This window comes from Pholcus phalangioides, unplaced genomic scaffold (assembly GCF_987345545.1).
Source record: "Pholcus phalangioides strain wild (caught in Gottingen) unplaced genomic scaffold, Ppha-v1.0 ptg000013l_1, whole genome shotgun sequence".
In the NCBI taxonomy this organism is placed as follows: Eukaryota; Metazoa; Arthropoda; class Arachnida; order Araneae; family Pholcidae; genus Pholcus; species Pholcus phalangioides.
The window spans coordinates 12,293,921-12,307,404 of NW_028301606.1; the positions used below are offsets into that span (position 1 = coordinate 12,293,921).

The window sequence follows — 13,484 nt, forward strand, 5'->3', positions numbered from 1 at the left end:
TCTCGATATTCGAACCTGCGAGATTATGTGTATCTCTTGAATGACCATACTTTTTGTTCAGTCTGCATGTCCCGTTTTCGGTCCTAATAGCGAATTTTTTGGTTGGCTCGGTTTGTTTCGAAGGCGATTCAAACTACTGTTTAGTGATGATTGGTGTGTTTGTGCTAATTAGTGATCCCTAGGAGGATGCCACGTTTTTCCAAAAAAAGAAAAGAAACTCATGATTTTATTTTCATATTTATTAATAATCCATACTTTTTTTTCAAAAATCCTTTGCCTATTCGTACAAAAACAAGTTTTGATCCTCGCCAATATCTTTCTAATTCTAATTCTCCAAATTTAAACTTTATGTCTTTTTCTATCATACCTGAAGAAGTGAAATGCGTAATGTTGAAATTAAAACTCACCGAGGTATCGATAGTTGAAATTTTTAATTTTTGTTATCTTTTTAGTGGTAAAATATTCAGGTCTGAAAAATAACTCCTAGGCGATCATAAAAAACAGGCACGAATTAATAATTTCACTAATCCAATGATAATGTTTGTAAATTTTCATTGACGTTATTACGTACCAAATTTCTTTCAGTGTAATAGAGAGGTAGAGTTGCAAATTTTTCAATTTGATATCCTTAACTAGGGGGTCATGCTGAACTCTATCTTTGCTGACAATTTTTGCATATTTTCCGTTAATTTTAGAATCAAACGGAAATGTTTTTATTTATTTCGGTCACTTATCCTGGAACCCTTTGTGTGCATAATGCACGTGTTTCTAAGAGAAGATTGTTGAAATTTTGACTGCAAAATTGATTTATTTTGTAAGAGAAAAATACATTGGTCGAAGAAAATTTTCAAAGTGGTAACGAACGTATCGATCGAAATTCAGCTTTCGTGTTCAGTATTCGTGTCATTCAATAATATTTATTTTATTGTTTAATTTCAATTAATTCAATGTAAGTTTTCTCCCGTTACTTTTTTATTTCAGTCTCTTTCTTCCCGATTTCTACATGAAAACATCAACAAAATACTAACGCATAAGAATTTTCAGAGAATATGAAAGTATATAATGCATATTTCTTATCAGAGAGATTGTTTTCTATCATTCAAAAACATATTCATTTCAGAGAAGACCTTGAAGAGCATTCTTTCACTGAAAAAACATATTATTATTTAGATTTATAATTTTAATTAATTAAAATTAATTCCATTAATTTTTTATTATATTAATGGAAGATCCTTTATAAATCTTATTTGGTAGTGGAACCACTAATTTTCATTTCAGTAAACATTTTAGGAAATATCAATTATTTTTTCGGTATTCACTTGTGTAAAATCTATGGCCGGAATCTCTTTGATAATAGGGAGTGGGAAAAATTAATTAAAAATGAATAAATTTGAAAGGTAATTATTGTTAAGTGCTATTGATAATATATTGGTACTAGCTATAATACCCAGCCCGGATTCTCTTTCAATTACTGACAGGATTAAAGAAGTGACAAACTATTGCAAAGGCACGTACTGTACATGTCTGAAACGCATTGGTAAGGAACCACGGTAACCAAAGTCAACATTCCGAAAGTGATTGTTGAGGCCGAGAAACCATTGTTGCCTGACAGTTTTTTCGCCCATTTCGGGCATTTGCCCAGCTCTGGCAAACTTTTAAAGTAGCCTATCGTTCAAGTCGGGTCTTATTTGGTATACATATGCAAAATTACTGTACTATTGAGATAATTTTTAATGAGCGTTCCACACTCTGAATTTTAACGCGAAGACCATCATCCCGTTTTATGGGATTTATAAAAGTTCATTTTACCTACACTACGGTGGGAATAAGCATTGGAACCTGGAAGGGGGAATAATTGATGCGATGCATGGCAATGTGTGGTGGCCCCCTCAAACCTGGTACGTATGGGACGCCCAGAAGTCTTCAAGTCAGCACCTATGGTTCTTGGGTTTCAAAAAAGTGTGCACTTTGAAAGTGCGGTAGGATATTTTGTAGTGGACAACCCACGATGTGCATTTTTTTCGTGTAGAAAAAAAGGAAGAGTTTTAGTGTATCGATATTGTGTTGTTTTTATACACGAGAGGAAAAATCTTCACGCTGGGACTACTGCTGCCACCTATCCAATAACAACAAAACTATCTATTATGATTCTCGAATTGAAATTGTTGTTGATTTTAAACCGGTGTGCAGCAAGAAAAATATGTGGTATGATGTATATTCTCTGTTTTTATACTGCATACTGGCGGATATTTCATGCGCCAAAATACTGGTTGATATGTTTTGGTGCTTAACAAGATCTGATTTTGAGGCATACGTAATGTTAACATACTAAACATATCACATTGTATTTTTCTTGTATTTGACTTATTCGTTTTGGACGTCTTAATATTCTTGGACAAAGTTGATCTACTCTTCCATGCTAACATAGTCTTACGTTAGATGACTCCGCCCACTTGCAGCTGTTTGACAGGACCAGGGAGGGGGAAAGAATACATGTTACTAAGATAAGCTCTCTGGGCTCCAGATTGCCGATTTGAACGAATTTTAAGAGAACGAGATATCTCAGGGTTGCCGGTGTAAGGGTTAACTTCCATTCGATTCCTGTCTTGGGTTTCATTTCTGACACTGCTGAACACTATTTTATTTCATATAAATAGAAATTACAAAAGCATTCTTCTCACTCCGCGATAATACAGCTCTCGATTCACGTAGTAATAAATTTAAAAATTTGGTCACAAGATGTTACGAGATATTTTGGGATTGAAATCATATATATTGAAAGTAAATGGTAATAGGTCCGTGATTCCTATCAAAAGTGTGAATGTATTTTGGGTGCCACCAAACTTCTTCGAAATTTAGCACTAATGCAGGGAAGTAAATATGTATCGCAACGTTCCTACAGTGGTATAAATATATTCAATTATTACATTTCACTTCTGAAATATAGATGGCATTACTGAAAAATCGAACATAACGCTATATACGCATTCAGACCGTTAGGTACACACACAGTCACACTTCTGGCACAACTGACTCGGTATCAAATTGCTCATGGCGATAGACTGGAGTTGCACTTAGTTTGAAAAAACTGCAAGAGAGGTATTCAAAATTAGCGTGCCGAAAACTTGAAAAAAAGATTAGTAAAACCTAATTTATTACTTTATCCTCCGCGTGACATGAATAGGCTAGTCCAGAAAAACTTTTCAGAAAAATCCCTTTTTCACTGATTATAATTTCTTTTTAATTTATCAGATCAGTTTCCTCCTTCATGTAAGGTGTTCTAAATTTTTTTGAATTTGTTCTTTGTGTAGTCACACACCGGACATCCTTTACGTAATAATGTTATAAAAAAATGTGTCACGTTCGTCAGTAATTAAGATAATGCTGCCTGTCGAGTAAAGAGAAGAAACAAAAAAATTTTAGGTTAATGAGCACGATCTGTGAAAAGTAAATCGTCGGAAGAAAGCAAATATTAGCTCAGCTTAAGTCTTGTAAACTCAATTTAAAAAAAAAATAATAATAATTAAGGCGAAACTAAATTCAGGCTAAAAACAAAAGAAAAATAATTAGAAGAAAGTAAGTAAACACCAGTAATTGTCAGAAACGAGTATCTTTTTTTCATAATAATTTTTTTTTTGCCTCATAAGAAATGAACCATAAGGATAACTAATAATTATTATTCCATGTATAAATAAGTCCGGAATCGTCCATTCCATTTCATTTTCACTGATATCCATTTTTTTTGTTCCCTATTATCTTCCGACATAGATGTAAAAAAAAAAATATTCCGATAATTACAGGGTGTTTTTAATGAGTTTACCGATCGGCAAATATCCGTGCGTTTTTAGCTCGGGGAGCTCTCAAAATTCCATTTCAGATTCGTTTCCGCTAATGCGATCTCTCTCTATTTTCGACAAAAAAGAAGTACATTTCCGACATTTTCTAAAGAACTAACTTCTCTTGGCGACACACATTTTTCGTAAATTATCTCCGCTTATCAAGTAAAACGCTGCTGGAAATTTAAGTTTTCGCGCTAATGTAAAGATCAATTTATTCGATATTGACTCGCTCTAGCCTAGTTGGGACGAAGTGGATGGATAACGGAGGGACACATCCTACACAAGTAGATGGATGCAAATATGCCAAGCTGAACCTAATAAGATTTGTGTGTGTGTGTGTGAGGGCAGAAACCATCTCTTGCCTTGCCGAACAGCCGTCGTGTAATAAAGTCACAAAAGAAATGTTCCCAACCGGAGAGAGAGAGATAATAGCAAATACGTTGTTAGTTATGAACATTTATTTAGCCGCGAGGTTACATTCACCGGGATGTATATTCCCTTTTTTCCCTATATTTAATGGAGCTGACTTTGTTTCTATTGGATTTTCACTTTTTTATATTTCCATTTGAGTTATTTCCTTTTTTGGATTTGAAGATTAATTACGATAGATATTCTTTATTGAATGGATTATGAATACATAATTTCTATTGTGATCAGATTTCACGCGCTTAAAATTGTGCTTATTGTAACGTTGAAGAGGTTTCACATCAAAATACATGAATATATTGATATTTTTTACATGAGGCAAATAATTTATCAGATACTAATGACGATTCGTCTTACAGGCAAACTAATTTTTTTGTTAATTTAGTTAATTTCACGTTATAGTAGTTAATTTCGCCTGTAGCTTAAATTTATGTGGAATTCAGTAAATTTTTGAATATGTCACTTAATTCAGTTCCCGGAAAGGATTTTCTTTCGATGCATCCAACTTTTATTTATGAAGTTCCACGCGCTTTAATGCTGGAAAAACAGGAGAGAATTTAGTTACACTCTGCAAATATGTTTAGATGCACTGTATATCAGATGATAAAAAATTAATGAACTGATTCAGTTTTTAGATTAATAAATTTATATAGTTATTGGCACATTTAATGCTGAGAAGAAACTGGTGAAAATTTAATTATACTCTGAAAATAAGTTTAAATATACTGTATACCATTTGATAGGAAATTAATAAATTGCTTCAGTTATAAATTAATAAATTGTCTCAGTTATCAAGTAATAAATTGCTTCAGTTATTAAAATCCGTAAAAAGCTTCAATTATTTAAATTATTAAATTATCAATAAATTGACCTTGACTTGACCTTGAAAAAGACTTACAGAAAATTGATACGTATATAATGCCGGAAAAACATTTGATAATTTAATTATACTCCAAAATATGTCTTAGATGAATAAGATACACCTAAGACAAGATCAATAAGAAATTATATATGTATTTAGATATATAATAGTTGATAGAAAAGTACTAAATTGATTAGGTAATTAAAATCTATTAATTGCTTTTACTATTAACTATTAACCATTAACTATTCAATTAATGAGAAATTGATTCGAGTATGATTACCTTGAATGCCGGAAAAAACAGGGGAAAATTTAATAATGATCAACAGTATGTACAATCTATCAACGATAGACTATATCAACTGCTAGAAGATTAATGAATTCATGCATCAAGTGCTTTTCCGTTATTAAAACACAGAAAATAAATTTATAGATTTATAAATTTTTATCTCACTTGGGACCGAGATTCTTGTATTCGAATTTCCGTTTGAATCTATATTTCACAAAAAATTTATTTAGGATATTCTTACTTCTCTGGATAGCCTATAGCAGCGTTCCTCGGGAACAAAAATGAATACTTTCGTGACCAACACGATTGTTAAATGATATCACAAGCAACAAAAAAAAAATCAATGTGTCTCCGACATCGATTGCTATCTCACAAAAATCGAAAAAATCACAGAAAAGTAAATGCTAAATTATCAATTTTTCAAGAAGGTGTGGCTTTAACATCACAAAATTACCCGGAAAACACCGGAGATCACGGATCTGGAGGAGATCCAGGACAAAAACACTTAAAATAACAACATAGAAGAGAATCCACGTGGAAACAATGTCGGAAAACTAAAAAAAATCCTAATGGAAAAAACGGAGATATTATTATACTATCTCATAGTAGATATTGTTTCCACTCGACGTAACTTCCAGTAAAAGTAATATTACACGAAAAAACATAATAATAATAATAGCAATAATAAAAACAAGGGCTCCAGGACGCCCCCTTGGGCAAACAAACCAACCAACGCCCGGCTGTCCTATGGAATAATGAAATTGTATTTTTCAATTTCCCCACGCTACAAGCTTTCCTCCCATTTAAGCACAGCAAAAAAACCATAATAATAATAATATTCAAACAAATATTATTTTCTTTTATTGTTAACATTTACAACCGAAAAATAAAAACATTTATGCAAATACATTCTTGAAATGATTACATTTATTTAAAGCATTATTTTTTCCCGTATTGTTCAACGTTTACCCTCTACTCTAAGAAAACATGTATTCGTAAACATATGATGAGGGACACACACACACACATACACACGCACGCACTCACAAAACGGTTGCTATGGTAACCATTAAAGAACAAGAATCGATGTAACTCCCGCTATCGATATTTTCACTAGAAGAAGAACAGGTACGAATTGCTCCAAAAAATAATAAGACAATATAAAGATTGGGTGAAATCCTATAAATTTATGTTTATGTAAATAACCCCCTGCGGGCCGAATGCGGCCCGTCAAGTAGTTCCATCCGGCCCGGGAAGTTGTTCCGGTAAAAAAGTATCGATGCACAAAACGCGATGAATACCCAAGATGACCACATTTCTTTCATAGAAATATAGAATAACGCCCAAAAACGTTGTCAAGGCTAGTAAAGTTGCCATTTACAGACACAAAATTTTCAAGGGCAATTACGGTTAGTATTTGAAGCTGAAAAGTTTTCAAAAAAACCAAGTAAAGGTGCCAACAGCCGCAAAAATTGTCAAAGGCATTTAAAGTTGTGAAACATCACCACGTCGTGACGTGGGACCACATCACGTTAGAGTAGTGTGGAGCGGCCTTTAGTCTCTTCTCTTTCCTTGAGTCCTTGTTTAATTCAGGGTTCTGGGATCACGGCCGTCCAAAACAAACATCATGAAAACATGGTTAAAGTTTGTTTTTGAGGCTCCTACATTTATAAAATTACACGCTTGCCAATTTCCAATGCTGTTCTTGAATACTTTAACAATATCACGTTTTACTATGAGGCCCGAGTGGGCCCATACGTCAAGACAGCACTGCCTGGGCTCATCCCCCTGTTGGACCAACTATTTTGATATTACAAACTAGGTTCACTGATTTCGAACACTAAACATTTTTTAATTAGAAATATTCCACCCATTTGTGTCCGAAACATTTTATTCTCCAGAAAAATTAAGGTAATTCATATATTTGCTGTATTTATGTCAAGAAAGTATGACATTTTTTACAAAGAATTAGAAATCTCGCAGGGGTCGTACACAACCCGTTGTGCACGAGCTCGCATCAAAGCGCATATTTATGCGTGGGTCGAAAACTAAGCCCATTGGGCATACATGAGTTAACAAGACTTTTCCAATTAAAAATATGCCCATGGGTCGCGAAGTTGATCATGTTGATTTCGGATCACAGCCGAAGAAAAAAAAATTAGGAATCTCTCTCTGCATTTACGAAAATACATGCGTGAAATGATTACATCTATATTTGAAACATTATTTTCCCCGTATTGTTCAACGTTTACCATCGCATGTATTCGTAAACATATGATGAGGGACACACAAGAAAAACGGTTGCTATGGTAACCGTTAAAGAACAAGAATCGACGGTGCTCTCGCCATCGATATTCTCACAACAAGAAGAACGGGTTCGAATCCGGCCAACAAAAAAAGTAATAAGAAGAAAATATAAAGATTGGGTAAGATCCTAAGACATATTATGTCTTTCAAGTTCAGTCCTTGGGTTATCCAGGACGTACAGTGTCCCTCCCTTCAGCTCCACGTTACCAAAACAAAAAGGGACCAACCATATCCTTCACTCCTCCTCCATATAAGGAACCGAATGTCAAGAAAAATAAAAGAAATATTGAATAAGAAAAGTGAGAAAGGAACAGCATCCGATTCGTCTTAGTCTCTTCTCTCTGGAACAATTCTGTATCAGAAACAGAATAAGTCTGAATAAAAGCCTAAGAAGAGGCTTATATAGAAAATAAATAAATAAATGAAAAATAAAATAACCGAAACTGTCTCTTCCTTGGGCAATATATAAAAATACATGAAAGGAGAAGAACAAGAAGAAGACAGGGCCATGAAATATCGTTTTCTTACATAAGGGCATTTATCCTAGTCACAAATTCAACGCATGAACTTTGAACAAATGCTATCAGTGGCGGTTCACTGACCATGCGTCCTTTTTTATTTTCATTTATTTCGATTTTTTCATTTTCCTATCCTGGGGGCCCTTCAAATTTTATACTCTTTTTATGCTATTTTTTACATGGTGGCCACGAATTTTTTTTTTTTTTTTACTTTGTGTTATACGTTATATATGCATGTTTACACTGTATATCTTTCGTTTACGTTGTTTATGATCGAAGAAGAAAGTCCGAAAAGAGAATTTTCGATATCTATTGTATAGACCAGCGTTTCTTAACCTATGGTCCGCAACGATGGTGTATGTGGTCTGCAGACAAACTTGGTAATTTAATTCTACTAAATAAATGAAAAATTATTCAATCTTTGTAATTGATATTAGTGATAACGGTATGGGTTTAGACAAAGATTACAACTTCATTCTTAAATTAACAACGGGATGTCACTGAAATTCGCTGAAAAATGTAATTTATTAACTTGAATGCAACTTGCTAATTACTACTGCTAAAATTACTGGACTGTGAATCGCAATAAAATAAATTTGTTTCGACAAAAAAAATATTCAAATGATTGGATGACTATATTTCATTGAGGTAAATACGATAAACTGAAATCTTAAATACAGTAAAATACGGGACATCGTCAATTGCGATCCAAAGTATTTTTAGAAATAGATACAATGATGACCATTTGCTATTGAAACTGCTGAAAAATGTTGAAAAAATCTCTGACAAATATATATCTGAGATGAATATTTATATTCTCATCATAATTAGCATAATATAATTTATATATTATGGAAACGCTTTGTATTCACGTTTGTAGACATTAAAAATTCAAATAAACTGGAAAAAAACGAGACAAATGTTTAAACAAAAAATCGGAGGAACCGAAATTCCAGGAATGTCCCTTAATACGGGACTCGAGTGTTCCGTCATTTTGTTTCAGACATTTTGCTGGTCCTTGAGTTCAGAAAGGTGGAAATCCCTTTGTATAACCAAATTTATTTATTACAAAGTGGTTTCTCTGGTCTCTTAGATTTCGTTATGACGGGATTCATTATACAGTCGAACCCCGTTCTAACGAATATCGTTATAGCGAGAATCTCGTTTTAATGAACACTTTTCTAATCCCTCAGATAAGTTTATATCAGAACAAAGCAAACCTGGAATTTCTTTATAACGAAATTTCGCTGTAACGAAGTGATTTTCATACCTCTTTCCTCATCATCGCTAAACTTCCCTGTAACCCAATGATTACATTTTTTCTTCTATCCAATTCCCCCCCCCCCCGCCACATGTAATGCACCTTTCGACCTTTCACACTAGATATATCTTAATATACATTAACTATAAATACCTTAATATAATAAATACAGATGTTCCAAATTTGTTGCCAATCGGCTTTTTGTGAAGGGGTTAAGTAATACTCTATCATATATTTAAAATTTACTAAATATTCTATCTTTTGTTTTCAGATGGTTTTCAAATGTCCTATGCAGCACTGTGTAATGGTTTTGAAATGATTCCCTAGTAAAAATGATTTTCAGAGAATGTTTATGTAACAATATAATCAAAGATTTTTTTTTGACAACAATGGCTTCAAATAGTAGTTTTCAATCCTTTCCCCGCAATGGTAGTTATCTGCAATCCAGCGGTAACTACCAGCAAAGACCGGGATTGGGTTCGGTGTATTTTGTTTCAAATACTTTTCTTACAATGATGACTTCAATAATTATTTTTTGACAATAACGCCTTCAAATGTTTTTTGACAACAAGGGCTTCGAACATTTTTTAACATGAAATATTTATGGGTACTTTCTCGACAACAATGGTTTTGAACATTCTCTTTGGAATACAGATATTTTGAACATTAGTACATGATTGCATATTCACAATATATCTGTATGAACATTTTCTTGAAAACTATGATTTCAAGTATTTCATTTAAAACAATTTTTTAGCAGTTTAGCAACAATAGTTCATTGCATCATGCATTGTCTTGAAAACAAATACTGTTGAACACTTTTCATAACAAGCATTTTTAGGCATTTTTATAATAATTACTTTCAGCATTTTCCTAACAACTCAACACTTTTATAACAATTATTTTGGGATAAATAATGGTTTCAAACATTTTCTGGATAATAATTTTTTCAAGCATCTTCAAAGTAATGGCTTTTTAAGAAATTCCTGGACAGTAATGGTTTCACACGTTTTCTAGACAATAAATTACACGTTTTCTACACAATTATCGGTTCAAGCATTCTCTCGACAAAAGTAATGTTAATACATATTCAAACGCATTCTTTGATAGTAGTTTCCCCCAAAAATGGGTTTTCAAATTAACACGATAGTTTAAGCATTTTCTTAACAACAATTAATTTCACGCGCTGACTCCAACTATTTTTCAACAATCTTTCAATAACAATGGTCTGCTCTTGATAACAATCATTCTTAAATATTGTCTTGACAACAGTGGCGTTCAAAATCTTTTTCGCCAAAAATGGGTTTTCGAGTTCTCTCTATAAAAAAAATGGTTTCAAACAATAACTTTAAAATCATTTCCTCGCAACAATTATTATTTTTTTAACAATCTCCTCTCGATAATTATTTCCAAATAACTTGTCGACAACAATTATTTCCAAAACTCTTTAGAGACAACAATTTCATTACTTTATGCTGAAAGTTTTTGTTTGAAATCTGCTCTTCTTGGAAATATCTTTTTCTTGGCTATTGTTGGCGTATTTGTATTGCTCCAGATGAAGCAATCGAACCAGTTAAAACACTCGTTTGTTCTATATACAAGAGGTTGAGCTTTCGTTTGTCGTGCTTTGTCTTTTGTGGATGATCCATTGTCTATGCTTCGAGGTACAGATACTGTTTCGGTATTCCAAGGTCGGCTAGAGTGTCCGTCCCATAATGATAGTATTCAAACTCCTTTAATCTCGACCGAGCTTAAAAGCACGGTTATTATTGTTGTTATTATTATTGGTTACGCCAGCTTAAAAGTCGTAACCTTTTCTTCGCTCTGGTTGCTTCGAAGGTCGACACGATGTAATGATGAAACAATGGCTGTAAAATACTGACCGAATCATCATTACTGGTTCTTTGAAGTTGTTGTTGTTCTCTTTTGATTTCAAGGATGTCATGCCTGAAACGAATGATATATGAGATTTTATAGTACTTAAATCTGGGCCGTAGTAGTCGTTGTCTGGTTAGGTTTTGTATTTCAAGGAAGTCATATATATATTATTTATTGAGTGTTGTAAGCGGCTATAATCACCGTGTACCGATATTACGGTTAAGTCGAACCGCTATTGTTTATGTCAAGATAAAAATAATTAATTGATATACTTGAACGTCTCGAACCTGCACAAACTTGCCGGAAGCAACCATAGTTCTCTGATTTAGCTCAAATTATTTCAGTATGAAACCGTTTGGCTGATTGGGATATACCTGGAGTGTGTAATCTATCTCGGAAAATCCATGAAGGTTTCAAACATTTACCACTCTGGTCAATGTCTCTTTATAAAAAAAATGGTTTCAAACAATAACTTTAAAAACATTTCCCCGCAACAATTATTATTTTTTAAACAATCTCCTCTCGATAAGTTTATCCGAATGAAAGTTCTGATATGGTCTCATTTTATCTATTCACAGGACAGTATTGAGGGCTTTTCACTGTGCCCCCATGCAATCAGTTACTTCAGGAGTTTTTTTTGTAATTTTTCGTGTATTTTCACCAACGAATAAGGCGAATACACGAAAAATTTCAAAAACTCCTAATGCATTATGAACACGCATTAGGAGCTCCTAATGCATTTTATTCTTCGGCAAAGTCGATCTACTCTTCCACTCTTGATATAAACTTGAAATCTTCGTGGTATGTGATGGAACATTGGAACAAAATTTCTCTTCACTTCAAAATACGGAAGACAGATGGGGGCTGCAGCAGCAAGAACACGAAACAAGCAAAGCTCTGACAGCTTAAATGTGTTAGGACCATACATACACTCAGAACACGCATTCCGGCATGTACTGATTCGTTGGAAATTCCGCAGAGGAATGTGTAGGAGGTGCATGTACGGTTAAGTAGTAGTAGTCAGTTACTTTAACCTCTTAATTGAAAAGCATTGAAATATCCACAAGAGATAAAATTTTGAAGGGTAATATTAAGCAAATTAGGTACCTTGAATGGCGCTACATGACAAAATAAAATTTATTGTCGATAATTAAAAGAAATATGGGATGTTGCACTTCATGATTAACATACTGTATTTATGAGATTTGCTTACATTCGAACAGTATAAGAATGCCATTTATTGTTTGATAACTTACTTTTCCATCATCGTTTAAGAGTGCACAACAATATGTCTTCTCCACACATGATGTTTCCCTCCAAAATGCAAGGGTCAGAAACCATTCTTGCTTGGCTTGGCAACAAATAGAAGACATGTGTATCTTTGATCCATCCTGCTGGTATTATAAATACTTCATGAACATCACACAAATAAAAATCGAATCTTTAGGATTTGCTTAGAAGCATCAATGCCGAAACGAGCTCAAAATATACAATATTATTTGAAAAAATATAAGAAATTATAATATAATGAAGAATATAAAGAAATAAATAAATAAAAGTGTTGCTCTTTTTGAGAGCAGCACTGTCAAACGTAAAAGGCTTACTAATATTTTTATACATTTTAAACACATTGAAGATTTTAGATTTTTAAATCGCTTTTAACAACAATTTACTTACGAAATGATTAAAAAAACTGTCGTCAGGAAATTGCTAATTTCCAGCATTAAAATTAATTTTTATTCGCTCCACGAACAGAATCAGCAGCGCTTAAAAAATCCGGGAAGTAATTTATAGAGAAAAAAATACTCGATTATTATAAAATTACCTTTTTTATTCCGAATTGACTGCAAATAACAGAATTTGCATCCACACACTTACAGTAATGGCTATAAAATACTGCATCGAATAGAAACGAATTTAGAATTTTTATCTTTTATTTCATAAATTAATACATTCATGGGAAAAAAAATTAACAGAAAAGTAAAACCAATAATAATAATAATAATATTGAATAGATTCCATTAAAGGACAGCCCCTCCTGAAGTACAAAAATATTCTAAAACCATATTTTTAAGGCCTCAGGGTATAGTTTCCACTATTTATT

At 33.0% G+C, this 13,484-nt stretch overlaps 1 protein-coding gene and 1 long non-coding RNA gene across 5 annotated transcripts in view; one reads left to right on the forward strand and one right to left on the reverse strand.

Moving 5' to 3' along the window:
• The window catches only part of LOC149078611 (fat-like cadherin-related tumor suppressor homolog), a 568,053-nt gene that overhangs the window by 297,294 nt on the left and 257,275 nt on the right, over positions 1-13,484 (forward strand). The gene's annotated exons all lie outside the window — the stretch shown is intronic.
• On the reverse strand, positions 11,234-12,764 carry LOC149078612 (uncharacterized). The gene is made up of 2 exons (XR_016193850.1): positions 12,637-12,764; positions 11,234-11,449 (listed from the first exon to the last, which is right to left on the reverse strand). It is a non-coding gene; the product is annotated as an uncharacterized LOC149078612 (long non-coding RNA).